This window comes from Carcharodon carcharias, chromosome 12, assembly GCF_017639515.1.
Source record: "Carcharodon carcharias isolate sCarCar2 chromosome 12, sCarCar2.pri, whole genome shotgun sequence".
NCBI lineage: Eukaryota > Metazoa > Chordata > Chondrichthyes > Lamniformes > Lamnidae > Carcharodon > Carcharodon carcharias.
Genome location: NC_054478.1, coordinates 125,550,447 through 125,569,560, shown reverse-complemented (window position 1 = coordinate 125,569,560; position 19,114 = coordinate 125,550,447).

The following is a 19,114-nucleotide window of genomic DNA, read 5'->3' as shown; positions in this document are numbered from 1 at the left end:
AAAAGTCATCTGCAGGTTTAGAAAGATGGAGACACTCGTGACTCCTCCTCGGATGAGGACAGCAATGATGATGAAGATAACGAGCACTCACTATTGTACTGCTGTCCACAACGTGAGGGATTCAATGATTGTACATGTATAGTTGACATTCCAATTGAATCTAACTGTAGCCCAGTGCCATAACTTCGTCATGCAAACGGTCATGTAAGTCCCAATGCACTGGTCCAACATCCCACAGCTTCAGCTAGTTTATCATTATTCTACCCTAATTATATTAAACTCACTATCCAGTAGGATAACAGGAAACAGTGGGATGGTATGACTGACAAATGATCAAAATAAATGGTTTAACAAATAAATATGTTAGTCCTATGTGACCAATATATGTTTTCTCTTCCTATGCCAATCATTTCCAGATAGTGCTGCCCTTGTGTTTCAGCAGATGTGGTTAGAAGGGTGTTTGTTTACCCTTCTCAGAGTACTGAGTTGCTCTTGGCTAATGACCTCTTGCTTTTGAAGCCTTTGAAGGCCTTGTTCTCAGCCTTTGCGCAGCATGTCTGGTGTTGGTTGAAGTGTGGTAATGGATGAAACTTGCAATTGTTCTGAAAAATAAGAAACAGGTAAGGAAAACATTAGAGGTGAAGGACAGATTAGGATGTGTGGTTCAAATAAGTGCTGTTTATCTCACTCGGTATAAATAGTTATTTTCCCCTTATATTGGTTTTCTTACAAAGTGTGCTGATAAGTGCAAGACAAAAAGCTTCAACATGTCTCTTTTTCAATACTCAAGCTCTATATTACCAAACAGCTATTTATATGTTTTCATGTTTGGTACTACCTTTAACTTTTTTAGTTAACCACAGATGGTGGATCTGCCCATTGGAATTTTTCATTTTCATTAGAATGTATCTATTCTGAGTATTCTGAAATATTGCTTTTAAACATCTGCCACTGCATCTCTATTGATCTTTCCCTTAACCTCATTTGCCAGTTAACTTTAGTTCTGTTTTCAAGCCCTCATAATTGCTCCTATTTAATTTAAAATACAAGTCTTAGATCTACTGTTCTCTCCCTCAAACTGAATGTAAAATTCAATCATATTATGATTGCTGCTACCTAGGGGTCCCTTCACTATGAGATCGTTAATTAATCCTGCCTCGTTGCACAATACCAGGTTTTGTATAGTTTTTTCTCTGGTTGGCTCCAGGTGTGCTGCTGTAAGAAACTATCCTTAAAATACTATGAACTGCTCATCTAAGCTCACTTTTCCCATCTGATTTGTCCAAGCTAAATGTAGATTAAAATCACCCATGATTATCGCCATATGTTTCTGACATGCTCCCATTATTTCTTCCTTTCTACTCTGTCCTACCATGAAGTTACTGTTCAGAGGCCTGTACACCACCCCCACAAATGACTTCTTTCTCATCTCTACCCAAACCGTCTTCACATCCTGGTTTCCTGAACTTAGGCCTCTAATTGTGTTAATACCATCAATAATTAACAGAGCCACCCTCCACCTTTTCCCAGCTTCCTGTACTTCCTAAATGTCATACCCTTTACTATTCATCCTGCAGCCATGTTTCTGTAATGGCTATCAGAGCGTACTTATTTACTTCTACTTATGCTCTCAATACCTCTGTTATGAATCTACGTGCCTTCAGATACAGAGCCTTTAGCTTTGTCTTTGCATCATTTCTGTAATCTCCTAATCTTACTTGCTGATGTACTCTTCACTTTGTACACTCTACTCTTCCTGTCACGGTCTGTTTATCATTTCCCATATTAATAGCATTCTATCTTGCCTTGTCTCTTTGATTTATCACATCTTCCCAAATTTGATCCCTTGTGCCCACTGCTTAGTGTAAAGCCCTCTCAAATTCCCTAGTTGCATGGCTCACAAGAACACCAGCCCCAGCACCGTTCGGGTGTAGACCGTCCCAATGGTACAGATTCCACTTTTCCCAATACTGGTGCCAGTGCCCTACAAATGGCAAAGCACTTTTCCCACACCAGTTTTTGAGCGATGCATTCATTTCCCTAATCTTATTTAATGCCTTATGCCAATTTGCACATTGCTCAAGTAACAATCCAGAGATTATTACCTTTCAGATTGTGCCTCTTAATTTGGTGCCTAGCTCCTCGTACTGACTATGCAGAACCTCTTTCCTCATTCTCCCTGTGGGCAGGTATTGTACCTCTTTCACTTGCATGGGATGGTGAGGTGGTATTAGGGGTGATTGAGGAATGGAATGGGATGTCCGGAGGGAACAGTCCCTTCGGAATGCTGAAAATAGGCAAGGGGAAGATGTGTTTGGTGGGTAGCATCATGCTGAAGGTGGCAGAAATGGAAGAGGATGATCTGTTGAAATGGAAGGCTCGTGGGGTAAAAGGTGAAGACAAGAATCCTATTATGGTTCTGGATGGGTGGGGAAGGGGTGAGAGCAGAAATGTCGCAAGTGGATGAACACGGTCAAAGACCCATTCCACTATGGTAGGGGGAATCCTCGGCTGAGGTAAAGGAAGACATCAGAAATGCTGGTATGGATGGTTCTAGAATTGAATCATGAAATTTTATGGTGCAGAAGGAGTGCATTCCACTCATCGTGTCTGTGCCAGCCGATAAGCAGACATCCAACCTAATCCCTCTTTCCAAATCTTGGACCATAGCCTTGTAGTTTACGGCACTTCAACATTTAAAAAGATATGCATCTGAAGATTTCTGTCTCTACCACCGTTTCAGGCAGTGAATTCCAGCTCCCCACCCCACTCTGGGTGCAAACATTTTCCATGGAATCTCCTCTAAATCTTCCACCCCTTATCCTAAATCGGTGTCTCCTAGTTATGGATTCCTAAACGAAGGTGAGTAGGGCCTTCATGTCCACTCTATCTAGACTCCTAATAATTGGATACTTCAATTAGGTACTTCAGACTCCTCTCTTCCAAAGAAAATGACCCTAGTCAAGCTAAAATTCTCGATCCTCGTAATTCTCCTTGTACTGTCTGTAATGCAATCAGGTTTTTCCTATAGTGCAGTGACAAAACTGCATGCAGTACTCCAGCTGTGCTCTAACTAATGCTTTATACTGTTTCAGCACAACCTCCCTGTTCTCATATTCTATAACTCCGCTAATAAAGGGACATATGCTAGCGCCTTCTTGACCACCTTATCTACGTGTCCTCCATTTAGGAATCTGTGGGCATGCATTCCAAGATCCCTCTGTTCACCTGCACCTCTTTATTTATTATGTATTTCCTTGCCTTGTTAGCCCTTCCAAATGCATTATCTCACACTTCTCTGGTTTGCAATCCATTTGTCATTTTTGCAATTACCTAATCAGCCTGTTGATGTATTCCTGCAGTCTATAGCTTTGTTCCTCACTATAAACCACATGGACAAGTTTTGTATTGTCTGCAAGCTTTTTTTATTCTTTCATGGAATGTGAGTGCCACTGACGAGGCCGACCTTTGTTTCTCGTCCCTTCAGAAGATCGTGGTGAGCCACATTCGTGAACCACTGAGGTTCATGTGGTATAGGTATACTCATGCTATTCGGAAGGAAATTTCAAGATTTTGACCCAGTGACAGTGAAGGAATGGTGATATAGTTCCAAGACAGAATGGTTTGTGGCTTGCAGGGGATCTTGCAGGTAGTGGTGTTCCCATGCATCCGCTACCCTTGTCCTTCTTGGTGGCAACGGCTGCGGGCTTGGAAGGTGAGTTTCTGTAGGGCATCTTGTATATGATACACTCTGTTGCCACTGTGCGTGTATGGTGGAGGGAGTGGATGTTTGTGGTTGATGGGTTGTCAATCAAGTGGTCTACTTTGTCTTGGATGGTCAAACTTCCTGAGTGTTGTTGGAGCTGCACTCATTGAGGCAAGTGGAGAGTAGTCCATCACACTCCCGACTTGTGCCTTGTAGATCCTGGTCAAGCTTTGGGAAGTTGGGAGGTGAGTTAATCATCGCAGAATTCCAAATCTTATACCCTGTATTCAAGTCCAAACCATTAATATATACCGCGAAAAGCAAGGGACCTATTCCTTAGCTGCCCTGTGGAACCCTATTTGAAGCAGCCTTCAATTCACAAACATACCCATCACTTGTTACACTTTGCTTCCTGCTTCTGAGTCACTTTTGGATCCAACTTGCTGCTTTACCTTGAATCCCATGGGCTTTTACTTGTGTGACATGTCAACCATGTGAGACCTTATCAAAACCTTACTAAAATCCATATACACTTCAACAAATGCACTACCTTCATCTACCTTTCTCATTACTTCCTCATGGGAAAGCCACCACCTGAAAGTTCCCCTCCAAGCCATTCACCATCTTGACTTGGAAGTATATCGCCATTCCTTCACTGTTGCTAGGTCAAAATCCTAGAACTCCTTCCCTAACAGCACAATGGGTGTACCTACAACAAATGGACTGCAGCAGTTCAAGAAGACAGCTCACCATCACCTTCTCAAGGGCAGTTAGGGATGAGCAATAAATGCTAGCCTAGTCAGCGACGTCCACATCCAATTAATGAATAAGAAAATAAATGCAATTGTTTGTCTGGCATGACCTTCCCTATATAAATCAGTGCTAACTGTTTGATTAATCCCGATCTTTTCAAAAGAAGATTGATCCTGCCCCTCAGAATTTTTCCAGTAAGGGGCACGCAAGGAGTTGAGACCACGCTTGAGTGAGACAAACTGGGTGACTAGTGAACTAGATTCATGTGAGAATGCAGTGCATGGGGGAAAGAGGTGTTGTAGGTATAGGAATTATTCTAAATTAATTAAGAAGGTAATTAAATTAACTAAATAATATAATTAACAATGGCAGGACAGGTGTTATGTTGCAGCTGTGGAATGTGAGCACTTTCGATACCAAGGCAATCCATGACAAACAAATTTGTAGAAAGTGTAAGCAGCTAGAAGAATTCTGGAGCAGGAGTATTGATCTGGAAGCCGAACTGTAGACACTGCGCAACAAAAGGGGAGGGGGCGAAATACCTGGACACTTTGTTCCAGAAGACAGTCACAACCCTTGAAGTAGGGTCACCTGTTTTGGTCTGGTGAGGGGCAGGAGGATGCGACAGTGAGTGAGGCAGGTAAAGGGACTGAGCAGAAAGTAGTGGAGGAGCCTCAGACTTTGCAGTTGTCAAGCAGGTTTGAGGTGCTCACAACCTATGTGGACGAAAGAGAGGCCTGCAAAGTGAATGAGCAGGCTGGCCATGGCAACATAGTACAGGAAGCCATTCAAGCGGGGGAGCAAACAGGAATGTAGTCATAGTAGGGGAGAGAATAGTGAGGGGGATTGACACTGTTTTCTGCAGCAAAGAACGAGAGTCCAGAAAGCTGTGTTGCCTGTCCATTGCCAGAGTTCAGGACATCTGCGCACAGCTGGAGAGGAACTTGCAGTGGAAGGGGGAGGATCCATTTGTTGTAGTCCATATAGGTTCCAAAGGTATAGGCAGGACAAGAAAAGAGGTTCTGCATAGTCAGTATGAAGGGCAAGGTACCAAATTAAGAAGCAGAACCTCAAATTACTCTTACCACATGCAAATTGGCATAAGGCAAATCAGAGGTGAATGGCTCAAAGACTGGTGTGGGAGAAGTAGGTTCCGGTTTGTAAGGCACTGGTATCTATACTGGGGAAAGTGGGAACTGTACCATTGGGGTGGTCTTCACCTGCACAGTGCTGGGACCAATGTTTCAGCAAGCCGCATAACTAAGGAAGTAGAGAGGGCTTTGAACTAAAGAAGAGGTGAGGGATCAAGTTTGGGTAGATGTCGCAAATCAAGGTAGGAGACCAAAACAGTAATATGGGAAATGAGGGTCAGAGAATGGCAGGAAGGGACAGAGAGAAAAAAACTTAAAGAATGTACCAACGGTCAAGACCAGATGTTGCAAAGATAACAAAAAGACAAAACTAAAGGCTCTGTATCTGTGTGTAGCACTCATAACAAATTAAATGAATTGATAGTGCATATTGAAGTAAATAAATATGATCTGATAGTGATTATGGAGATGTGACTGCAGGATGATGAGGATTGGGTCCTGAATATTGAGGGGTATATGACCTTCAAGAAGAATAGGAAGCTAGGCAAAGGTGGAGGGGGTAGCACTATTAATCAAAGATGGCATTGGTACAATAGTTAGAGGTGACCTTGGTTCAGGAGATCAGGATGTACAATTGGTTTGGGTAAGATGAGGAATAGTATGGGAAAGAAGTTACTAGTGGCAGTGGTCTACAGGCCCTCTAAACGTAACCACAATGTAGGACAAAGTATGTAGGAATAAATATTGAATGTTTATGATAAAGGAACAGCAGTAATCATGGGTGATTTTAATCTAAACATAAACTGGAAAAATCAGATTGGCAGTATTAGCCTGGATGAGGAGTTCATAGAATGCTTTCGAAGAGTTTCTTAGACCCAACTTGGTTCTGGAACCAACTAGAGAGCAAGCTGTATTAGATTTGGTGTTGCGTAATGTGACAGGATTAAATAATGACCTCAGAGTAAAGTTATCCCTAGGAGGTAGCGACCACCATATGATTGAATCTACATCAGCTTGAAAGGGGGAAGAGTGGGTCTAGGACTAATATCTTAAACTTAATTTTTTAAAATTTATTTAAGGGATGTTGGCGTCGCTGGCTAGGCCAGCATTTATTGTCCATCCCTAATGGCCTTTGAGAAGGAGGTAGTGAGATGCCTTGAACCGCTGCAGTCCATGTGGCATAGGTACACTGACAGTGCTGCTAGGGAGGAAAATAAGGGCAACTGTGTGTGCATGAAAGCTGAGCTAGCTGAAGTGAACTGGGATACTAGGCTGGAGGATAGATCAATAGAGAAGCAGTGGCAGACATTCAAGGGGATATTTCAAAATACTCAAGTGTATTCCCCTACTATAAAAAAATTCTAAGCAGAGGAGCCACCATCCCGTGGTTAACTGAAGAAGTTAAGGAAAGCATGAAACTTAAGGAAAAAGCATATAACTGCGCAAAGGTGAGTGACGGGTCAGATGATTGGTCAGAATATAAAGTATGGCAGAGAATGACTAAAGGGTTAATCAGGAGAAAGAAAGAGTATGAGAAGGAGCTAGTTAGAAATGGATAACAAGAGTTTCTACAGGTATTTAAAAAGGAAAAGAGTAAGTAAATTGAATACTGGCCCTCTAGAGAGAGCGAATGGGAAATTAATAGTAAATAATAAGGAAATAACAGATGATATTAATAAATATTTTGCTTTTGCCTTCACCATACAGGATATATAAAACATTCCAGTAATAGCTGTAAATCAGGAGGTAGAAGGAAGAGAGGAACTCCGTGAAATAAAATCACGAGCGACAGAGTACTGAGCGAACTGATGGAGCTGCAGGCTGACGAGTCTCGGTCCTGATGGACTTCATCCTAGGGTTCTAAAAGAGGTGGCAGATGCGTTGGTGTTAATTTTCCAAAATTTACTAGATCCCAGAAAGGTTCCGTCAGACTGTAAAGTAGCAAATATAACCCCTCTATCCAAGAAGGGAGGGCGACAGAAAACAGGCAAGTTAGCTTGATGTCTGCAATGAGGACATTGTTAGGATTGATCATTAAGGAGGTCATAGCCAGGCACTTCGAAAAACTCACAGTAATCAGGAAGAGTCAACATGGTTTTGTGAAAGGCAAAACATGTTTAACCAATTTATTGTAGTTCTTTGAAGAAGTAACATGCACTGTGGATAAAGGGGAGCCTGTAGATGTACTGTGCTTGGGTTTCCAGAAGGCATTTCATAAGAAGTCACGTCAAAGGTTATTGCAGAAAATAAAAACTCATAGTGTAGTGGGTGACATATTAGCATGGATAGAAGATTGGCTGGCTGGCTGGCAGAAAACAGAATATGCATAAATAAGTCTTTTTCTGATTGGCAAGATGTGACTAGTGGAGTCTGCAGGAGTCTGTGCTGGGGTCTCAACTTTTTGCAATTTATATCAATGACTTAGATGAGGGGAGTGAAGACATGGTAGCTAAATTTGCAGATGATACAAAGATAGTTGGGAAAGCATGTAGTGAAGAGGACATAAGGAGATTGAAAACAGATATAGATAGGTTTGAGAGAGTGGGCAAAAATCTGGCAGATGGAGTATAATGTGGGAAAATGTGAAATTGTTCACTTCGGCAGGAAGAATAAAAAAGCAGGGTTTTGATCTCTATTTAAGGAAGGACGTAAATGTATTGGAGGCCTAGCTCAGAAGAGGTTTACTAGATTGACACCTGGAATGAGTGAGTTCTCTTATGAGAAAAGGTTGGACAGACTGGGCTTGTTTCCACTGGAGTTTAGAAGAGTGAGGGGTGACTTGACTGAAGTAAATAAGATCCTGAACGGTCTTGACAAGGTGGACCTGGGAAGGACGTTTCCCCTTGTGGGTGAGTCCAGAACTAGGGGCAACTGTTTTAAAATTAGGGGTTGCCCTTTTAGGACAGAGATGAGGAGACATTTTTTCTAAGGGTTGTGCAACTTTGGAACTCTGCCTCAGAATGCAGTGGAGACGGGGCATTGAATATTTTTTGAGGCAGAGATAAATAGATTCCTGTTAGGCAAGGGAATCAAAAGTTATCGGGGGTAGATGGGAATGTGGAATTCAAAACGCAAACAGGTCAACCACTTTCTTACTGAATGGCAGAGCAGGCTCACAGGGGCTGAATGGCCTACTTCTGCTCCTATTTCGTACATTCGTAACTTTCCTGCCACTGAGTTGGCTGACTAGCCTTTAATTACTAGGTCAACAACTGGACAATATTAGTTGTCCTCCAGTCCTCTGGTACCATGGCTGTATCCAGAGAGGATTGGAAAATTGTGGTCGGAGCCTCCGTATTTCTTCACTTGCGCCCCTTAACAGCCTAAGATACATTTTGTTGTGGCCTGGGGATTGATCACTTTCAAAGATGTTAAACGCTTTCATATTTGCCCTTACACTATGTTAATTTCATCTAATGTTTCACACTCCTCCTCGCTGATGTCTGTATCATACCCCTGTTTTGTGAAACAGATGCAAAATATTAGCTAAAAATCATGTCAGCAGCCTCTGCCTGCACACCGAGCATCCCTAATAGGATACTACTCTTTAGTTATCCTCTTGCTCTTTGTGTTTATAAAAAAAATCTTTGGGTTTTCCTTGATTTTACTTGCCAATAAATTTTCATGCCCTCTCTTAGCTTTCCTATTTTCTTTTTTAATTTCACCTCTATGCTTCTATTCTCCTTCAGGTTTTTTTTTTGCAGTATTGAGCTCTCACTATCTGTCATAAGTTTCCCTTTTTTCTTTATTCTCTCCTTTTAAGCCCCTTGACATCAGGAAGCTCTGCATTTGTTGGGCCCACCCTCTTTCTCTAAGGAAACGTGCTCACTCTGAACCCTCACTATCTTTTGTTAATGTTTTGAGCCCGTATGAGTCTTCTTCAGATCTGAAAAAGAGTCATACGGACTCAAAACGTTAACTCTGTCTTCCTCTCCACAGATGCTGTCAGACCTGCTGAGTTTTTCCAGCAATTTTTATTTTTGTTTCAGATTTCCAACATCTGCAGTATTTTGCTTTTACCTCACTATCTTTTTCCTTGAATGCCTCCCATTGATCTGACACTGATTTAGTTCAGGTAGCTGTTTCCAGCCCACTTTAAGCTAAATCACATCTCAACTTAGTGAAAATAGCTTTTCCCCAATTGAGAAATTGTATTCATGGTCTATCTTTCTCCTTTACATAACTGTCCTAAATCTGACTGAATTATGATCATTTCCACCAGTGTTTCCCATCTGATATCCCCACCCCCTGCCCAGCTTCATTCCCTGAATCCAAGTCCAGAACTGCCCTCTCATTTGTTGCTCTTGCTACGTACTGCCCCAAAAATTCTCAATGTGTTTTAAGAATTCTACTTCCCCTTGTGCCTTTGACACAATTTCTATCCCAGTTAATGTTAGGATAGTTGAAATCCCTATTGTTTTTGCACTTCTCAGATTTACCTACATTAATCTTCTATCTCCTTCTGATTGTGTTGGGGGCTGTGTAGTCCACTCCCAGTAATGTGATTGCCCCTTTTTTTTTGTTCTTCAGTTCAACCCATATAGCCTCATTTGATGATCCTTCTGCTATATTATCCCTCTCCACAGCTATAATTGTTTATTTAATCAACATTGCGACCATTCTTCTTTTATTTTGCATCATCATAACAGATGTGACAGAGACAGAGAAACTGGGAGGATGAAATGGAGTCCTTACTGGAAGCAGGGTATGAGGAAGTGCAGTAAAATTGGCTGTGGGACCCAGTGGCTTATAGGCTATGAATGAATATTCACTATCTCCAGAAATGGAAACGAAGAAGTCAAGAAAGGGAAAGGTAAAACCCAGAGGTGGACCATGTGAAGGTGTGAGAGAAGGGTGGAAATTGGAAGCAAAGGTGTTGAAATTTTCCAGCATGGGATGAGAGCAGGAAACATCACAGATATCAACATACCTGGGGGGGGAAAGGCGAGGAAGGGATCCCCATGTAAGACTGGAACAAAGAATGTTACACACATCCCATAAAAATACTGGCATAGCTAGGACCCATTTGGTACCCCTAGCAACACCTTTTATTTGGAGGAAGTGAGTGGAGTTACAGTAAGCTTTTCAGTGTGAGGAATAAGTTGAGCCAGGTGGAGAAGGGTGGTTAAGAATGGAGACTAGTTGGATGTTTGCTCAAGGAAGAATTGGAGAACCCTCAGACCTGATGAGTGATGGAGATGTAGAGAGATTGGACATCCATGGTGAAGAGGAGACCATTAGAGCCAGGAAACTGGAAATTTAAAGTGATGGTGGATGTCAGAAGAGTTAAGGATGTCACTAAGAAGACGCTGAATAAGGGGAGAAAAAATAAAATAGGTTGAAATCAGTTCTGTGGGGCAGGAGCAGGCTGAAACAATTGGTACCATTGCTATCCTGTTTGTAATCAGAGGAGATGAGGTCAGTGACAGCCCTGGAGACATTTGCTTAATGTTTGGTGGTGGGGTCATGGTCCAGGAGGAGTTAGGAGGAAGTGTTGGAGAGTTATAATTTGGCCTCTGCAAGGTGGAGGACAGTTTGCCAAACAACAGCACTATCTTGACAGCAAGTTTGATGACAATGTTACATTGCACCTGAGAGAACAGAATGTAACAAGTTCAGAGGGAGATAGATTAGAGTGAGTGAGGGGAGCAGAGAAATTGAGATGGCTGATGTTACGCTGCTAGTTCTCAATGAAATGATCTAGGAAAGGTAAGAGGCCAAAGGCAGGGTTCCAGGTGGAGGGAGAATACTGGAGATAGGTAAGAGGTCTACTGTATAGGGGAAATGACTCCTGGCCAAAGAAGTAGATACAGGTGATGGAAGAAAAGCTCATCATCATGCTGAGCTCAAAATTCAATAAGGTAGTGGCATAAGGGGACGAATCTGAGGTTTTCAATAGGACAGATCTTTCAGGGTCAGAGAGAGGAAGGTTGGAAAGTATTGTGAATACATGGCAATGGGTAAGGAGAGTAATTCTTATCCATGAGTCACTGAAGCTTGTGTTTATTCGCACCTGAAAGGAAGAAATTTTTTTAAAAGTGTTGGATGAGTAGAAAGATGAAAGGAAACTGGAACCAGGGTAGCTTTTAGATAGAATTGAGTCAATTCTGCTGAAGATAGAGGTCAAGCCTATGGCGGCACTTGGCATCGTATGGATCGTACGATGCGGTGAGAACAGTAGTTTGAGTAAGGCTGAATGCCTAGCAGATAACTGTAATTGTGGGTAGAACTGTGATTCTACTCCAGTATGTAGAGAATTTGTACATCAGGTTTACAGAAACAGTACACTTGGCCAAACTTGCCTATGCTGGCATTTATGCTCCACACAAGCATCACCATTCTTCTTCTGACTTTACCAGCATATCCTTCTATTTCTTTCTCCCTTGTGCTTATCTACCCTCCCCTTTAAAAGCATTTTTTTTTTCATTCATGGGAATTGGGCTTCACTGGCTGGGCTAGCATCTATTGCCCATCCCTAGTTGTCCTTGAGAAAGTGGTGCTGAGCTGCCTTCTTGAACCGCTGCAGCTCATGTGGTGTATGTACACCCACAGTGCTGTTAGGAAGAGAGTTCCAGGATTTTGACCCAGCGACAGTGAAGGAATGGCAATATATTTCCAAGTCAGGATGGTGAGTGACTTGGAGGGAAACGTCCAGGTGGTGGTGTTCCCATCTATTCTGCTTCCTTGTCGTTTCAGATGGCAGTGGTTGTGGGTTTGCAAGGTGCTGTTGAAGGAGCTTTGGTTAATTCTTGCAGTGCATCTTGTAGATGGCACACACTGCTGCTACTGTGCAGTAGAGGGAGTGAATGTTGATGTGGTGCCAATCAAGTGGACTGCTTTGTCCTGGATGGTGTCAAGCTTCTTGAGTGTTGTGGGAGCTGCACTCATCCAGGCATGTGGGAAATATTCCATCACACTCCTGACTTGTTCCTTATACATGGCTTTGGGGAGGCCGGAGGTGAGTTACTCGTCACATGATCCCTAGCTCTTGCAGCCTCAGTATTTATATGGCTGGTCCATTTCACTTTCTAGTCAATGGTAACTGCCCCCCCGCCCCAGGATGTTGATAGTGGGGGGATTCAGTGATGATAATGCCCTTGAATATCAAGGGGTGATGGTTGGACTCTCTCTTGTTGGAGATGGTCATTGCCTGGCACTTGTGTGGTGCAAATGTACTTGCCGTTTATAAGCCCAAGTCTGGATATTGTCCATGTCTTGCTGCATTTGGACATGGACTGCTTCAGTAACTGAGGAGTAGTGAATGGTGCTGAATATTGTGCAATCGTCAGCGAAGATCCCCACTTCTGACCTTATGATGGAAGGAAGGTCATTGATGAAGATCAAAGTTACTTTTCTCAACTATTCCTTTTGGTATTGCATTCCACGCTTTTTATATTCTTTGGTTAAAGTTTCTTCTGAGTTATTGGATCTATTTGTGAGTATCATTTTTATGACCTCTAGTTTTGGTCTTTTTTGCAACTCATAACATTTTCTCTGCCTATCAGACCCCCTCAGTATTTTAAAAGACGTCTGTCAATTGCTTGAAGAAAGAAGGTGCTACCTTTTAAGAAGTTTTATGTTTTGGAATGATGGCTGTGAGTGAAGTCTGTTCTGAGTCCACTAAGTGGACTGAGGCCATTTTTTGTCAGTATTAAGGTAGATGGATGAAAATGGAGCTTTTTTAACAAGAAAGACTATGGGCAGAATTTTCCGTTTGCCGGTCGGGCCCACCCGACCAACTCGGCGGTGGCTGGGCAGCCGATTGCCACTGCTGAAATGGGCTGTGCTGCCATTTTCCGCGGATTAGCGACCCCCGTGGAGAACAGGAAAATAGTCATGGGGGTGGGCGGCCTCAGACTGCCGGTTCCAATGGGGAACCAGCAGCCTGTATAAAGAGTGGCCAGGCAGCCTGCTTGAGGCAGTGCACCATGGCCACTCGGAGGGCGAGGGAAGCCTGCATGCACATGAGCAGGAGGAGGGGGGCAGGCTGCAGGGGAGGCCAGCAGGCGGCAACTGTGCCCCCTGATTCTCTGATGCATGCCTTGCTGCCCTTCTCCAAGAGGTCTCCATCCGTTGGCACCTGCTGTATCCGGAGGATGGGAGGATAAGGGCCCCCCATGTCACCAGCCAAGCGTGGGAGGAGGTTGGTGATGCTGTCAGTGCCCATGATGATGTGCGGTGAACTGGCATCCAGTGCCAAAAAAGATTCAGTGATTTGCTGTGCGCTGGATGGGTGAGTACCTTGTCAGCCTTGGCCATTTGACCCAGACGGTAGCCTTAGCCTTAGCCTTTGAGCCCCCCCCCCCCCACCCCACCCCCCATGTCTTGCTGTCGTTACTGCATAGGGCATTTGGCACATGCTGGGTGGTCAAATGGGTACTGACCATGCCTTAGTGGTTGTGGAGAAGAAGGGTTCTCCCCACAGCATATGTTGGTGTTTGTGGCATTTGAGTAGTCTGGGGGCAACCTGCAGGGGAGGCCGCTAGATACATATTCAGAACTCCAACACATGTCATATTGATGCTGATGAAATGGTGCAAGGTGCGCCTCCAGGTGTTCTGGCCAAGTGCCATCTGCTGGCATCGGCGCCACACCTAGTTGCGCCTCCTTGCCATGGTCGCTAAAACCCGTGTGCTATTCAAAGTGATGGACGCCGAAGGTGTCCAAGGTGGCCGTTAGGGGAGGGGGTTGGGATCAGCCGTACTATCTTCTGGGGACTGATCACCAGTAGTGTGGACAGGAGCCGCTGGGGCCTCAGATGGCCACTGTGGTTGGGTTGCAGTGTGCGCATGCAGAGTAGATGAGCCATCAGCCCCAATAAATCCTCTTCTCTGTTTTGCAGGCAAAAAGTCAGCACAATGCACGGGAGCGCTAGAGGACTGGAGGTGAGCACGCCCTCCTCTAGCGCCTGACAGCTTTTGAGGAGCAGGCCATGGATCTGGGGAGGATGCAGGAGGCCAGGGCGGCCGGGGGCGGCAAGGCTGGGGTCGAGCGGCCAGGTATTTGAGTTCTACAGTCCCATCCACTCTGTCTGCCCATCACCCAAACCACTGATGGTTGCTGCAATCATTAATCCTGAAACAATGCTCATTCACAGACTGAGACTCTGATGTGTGGGTCATACAGAAAGGACCTTCGTCCCCTTGAGGAATCGCGTCTCCACCGCCTTCCAAAGTCACCCTATCCCATTTGTGACCACTATCACTATGGTCTAACATGCCATTGGATCGCTGCTGCACAGCCAAAGACTTATTGCATCTTAGGGGATTTGGGACCTCCACCACCCTTTCAGCCAGTGCGCCCCACATTACTTTGTCCAAAAGGTCCTCAGCACCTCAGCTGTGAACCTCATGGCACTTAGCTTAGATAAATGCCACCACGTTACTGATCCCTGTGCCAAGGGGAAATGTTGCCTTCTGCCCACTCGGTCTATGCCCCTCCTAGTGGAATGAAGATCAATAATGTGATCTCTCAATCTCCTATGATCCACGGCAAATGTCACAACTGTTTGCGATGTTTCCTCAGCCCTGCAATTATCCAGGCCAGCGCGCATCCAGGTCAGGTACCTCTGCACTCTCCCCCTCCAGTGGTACATAACATGCCATGTGGCATTCCTAAGGCCATCTGACCAGCCTGTCTGCATGTGCATTTAATGGTTGGGGCTCCTCTTGACTCTTTTCCACCCCACCAATGTTTGTCTCCTTAGGGTTTGAAGGGTGAGCGACTTATGAGGCTGGGGGGGGAGAAGTGATGAAAGGTTGAACTGACTGTATGCTAACTGATGCACTGTCCTTGTTGTTAATTTCAGCATCACCACCAGAGTGATGTGCCCATCGACACTGCAGCCCCCCCTCCACACCTGAGGCCTAACATGTGCAACTTGTGGCACATCATTTCAGCCAGCCAGGCACCAACGCAGACACATACACCTCGATGGGGACTTTACCGTTGGCTAGTGTCCCGGGTCACAGTGGAGAGGGCACATCACAGTTGCTGGAGGAGATGGTAGGGGCAGAGAGTGCCGATGGCGCCAGCAGCTGGAGGGGACGAGACACATGCTGAGTCTGGCACTGATGACCGATGCCTCTGGAGTTGTCCCTGATGCAGCAGCTGCAGGACAGGTGGCAGGAAGTGCATTTGCATCTGGCAGGGTTGCATGAGGGAATGGTTCAGTTGGACTCTGCAACAGAGGAGTCCAGGCAGAGTGCATGTGAAGGTTTGACCCTCAGGGCAGAGCTTCAGGCTTCCTCCAATGAAGAGATTGGTGACTGTCATAGAGAAGGGGTTCAATCGGATGGAACATTTTATGATTGGGGTACGCTCTGACCTGCAAGCCCTCACAGTGGTACTGGCTACGGGTGGTCATTCCCAATGTGGGAGATGTTGTGGGTACCAAGCGTCGGCGCTCGGTGCCCATGCACCTGCAGTGAGCAGGGAGTTCAAAAGGTTGCCTGTTGTCGCTGCAAGCTCCTCTCCGGGTGCTCCGGATGAGGGCAACAGCTCCTCTGCCAGTCAACGTTTCTTCTGTTGAGGCTGCGATAACTGGGGAGGTGCCAGTTCTGGAACTGGCTGCTCCCTCCCAGGCGGAGCCATCACAGGCTCCACAGGCCAGAGGATGCCCACCAAGGTCATCAAGGCCAATAGGACAGCAGAGTCAACAGGCTGTGTCTCAAGCCACTCCGACTGATGGGGCGGCACCTAGACGTAGCACCCACAAACGTAAGCATAAGGCACGTTAGGCACTCAACAGGTATGTCATTGGTGATTTTGTGTTGGCCTTAGAATAGGGACCCAAGTTCTTATTGGAATAGAGAATTATGTGATTTTGTTTTGGACATAATAAGGTCCACTTTTGTTACCATGGCTGAGGGTGTTTCGTTTGTGGTGCATTTTTCTTTTTCACAGAAATATCATGTGTTAGAGTGGACATTGATGTTTCTGTTCTAAGCCCTTAATTGCAGCTGAAAAGGTGGAAGATGTAGCACTTGAGTGCCACGTGCGGAAGTGCCAGGCAGTGCTGATCCTGCTGATCCATGTGTATGGAGCTCGCTGAAGGTTCTTTGGATTAAATTGTCCTAGGTGTCCCTGCCTCCTTGGTGTAATTGCGGGTCGTCGTTGTGGCCTTCAACATCGCCCTGTGCTTCCTCATCCTCTGAGGTACTGCTGGATTCATCATGTGCAGCCTCATCCAGGGCATCAAGGTCTGCATCGTCAACTGCATCCCCCCTTTCCAGCGCAAGATTGTGCAGGGCACAGCATACTACCACTATCAGAGAGACGCGATCTGGGGGGTACTGGAGTGCGCCCCCTGAGCAGTCCAGGCAACGAAAGCACATCTTGAGAAGACCGATGGCTCGCTTCACCACAGCCCTTGTGGTGCCCTGGCTCCTATTGTACCGCTGCTCAGCTTCTGGTCTAGGACGGCAGAGTGGTGTTGAGCCACCTTCGCCCTGGTCACCCAGCAGCCAACCATTCAGCCGAGCTGGAGCACTGAAGAGCCCCAGCACCTGGGAATGTCTGAGGATGTAGGCGTCGTGGGAGCTGCCTGGGTACCTTGCACAGGCTTGTAAAATCTGCATCCTGTGATCACACACTATCTGCACGTTCATGGAGTGGATGCCCTTCCTGTTGACAAAGGCCTTGCTGGCCACATGTGTCAGTGTATTGCACTCTGGACGTGGGGGAAGCCAGCAATGACCGCGAAGCCTCTGGTTTGCTGTGCCTGACTTGCCTGGTCGCAGCAGAAGTGGATGAAGGTGGATACCCATCTGAACAGAGCGTCTGTTACCTGCTTGACACAAGTATGGACAGCTGATTGGGAGACACCGCAAAGATCACCCACCGAGCCCTGGAAGGAGCCAGAGGCATAGAAGTGGAGGGCAACTGTGAGCTTCAGAGCCACTGGCATGGAGTGTCCATCCACCCAGGGGAGCTCTCAGGGCCAATTATCTGACAGATATAGTTGACTGTCTCCCTTGAGAGTCGGAGCCCCCTTCGGCACTGCACCTCAGTCATATTGAGGTAGCTGCTTCACCACCTGTATACCCTGGCAGCAGGATAGTGGTATCTTCTGCGGCCCCTTGCACCTTGGACAACCTCTTCGCCCTGTGCCCCTTGTGCCTGCGCCTGGCCACCCAAAGGTGGCTCCCCTGGAGGCTGATTGTCCAGTCCTGGCCGCCTCCTTCTATCACTCCCTTCCTCCTCAGGGGAGCTGCCTCCAGTGGAGAGGTCAGAACCCATATCCCCAGGCTAAATGGAGGCCTCTGGAAAGCTGCAGGCCCGAGAAAGATTACTGTCTGCAGACTGGTTTCAAAGTACACAAAAGCTCTTGGAAATCAATGAGAACTGCTAACAATCACGCAGGCAACTTTAAAACACTTTCTGCAATTAAAACTTCGTGGAAAACATGAACAACCCCTCTGAGTCCACATATCCTGACATTGCATGAGTCTTATTAAAAAATCTCCTACCCACCTGCCCGTTGGACCCGTGTGCCGACCCAAAGTTCGTACAGGCCCCTCAAAATGCTGGACAATTGGCAAGTTAAGGGCCTTAACAAGGCCTTCAATTCATGGTAGGTGAGCGCCACGCTGATGAGCAAGCACACCAATCAAAATATTGCGATGCTGCGCACTGACGTCGGCGCACTCACACGACGTCAGCGTGCGACATTTTAAGCGCTGATGTGCGAGCTCCGTTACCTGCCCGTCAGCCAGAAAATTCTGGCCTATGTGTATGTCCAAAGTAAGTTGTACAAGCACAAAATGGCAAATAAAACCAGTGACACAAATCTGTGTCCACCAAGAAACAGACTTTTCCTATTTGTTTTTCCTTCCACAACCTTATTGGTTACACTAGATCTGGACAGTTACCCAAATCAGGGTTCTATAGCTCAATTCTTGGGTAATCTACAACCATTGGAAGCCTCTAGATAGAATCCAACCTCACGAGGTCTGTCTGGCCCTCTGGAGAGGTAATACAACGTCCTGCTTGCATTGTAGCTATGAATAATGGCTTTGATGTGATTGTACCTTCCTTTACTCATGGTTATCACTTCTCTTACATGGTTAGAGGTGCATGTGCCACTTTTAATGTTTTATAGGAAATTCTAAAAGCCACTTGTGATTGTGATCCTACTAAAAGTAGCAAGCTTGACCCATGTTATTTTACATCCATCATATTAGAATTTGGAAGAATTATATGATCTGTGTGTTAGATTGGCATTTTCAAAATGCTGCTGACCATGGGGGTTATTTTGATGGAACAGTGAAAACAAGTACTAATTGGGTGCTGTGCAAATAAGACATATTGAAACCTGTCTCTTAAAAGGTAGATTAAAACAGCACGCACTCTACTTGAAGAATTTCCAGAATAAATGTTAAAGGGTTTTGACAAAAGTCTTGACAAAGGTGTCAAGAAAATCTGTTGATATGTTTCAAAGGATTTGTTTCTCCTCAAACCTCCAGCAAGGGAACGGTAAAAGGTGATATAGATTTAAACGGTGCACACAATCCTCAGCAACAGCTTATTTACTTCCATTCAGCTAGTCACTGTTAGGAAAGGG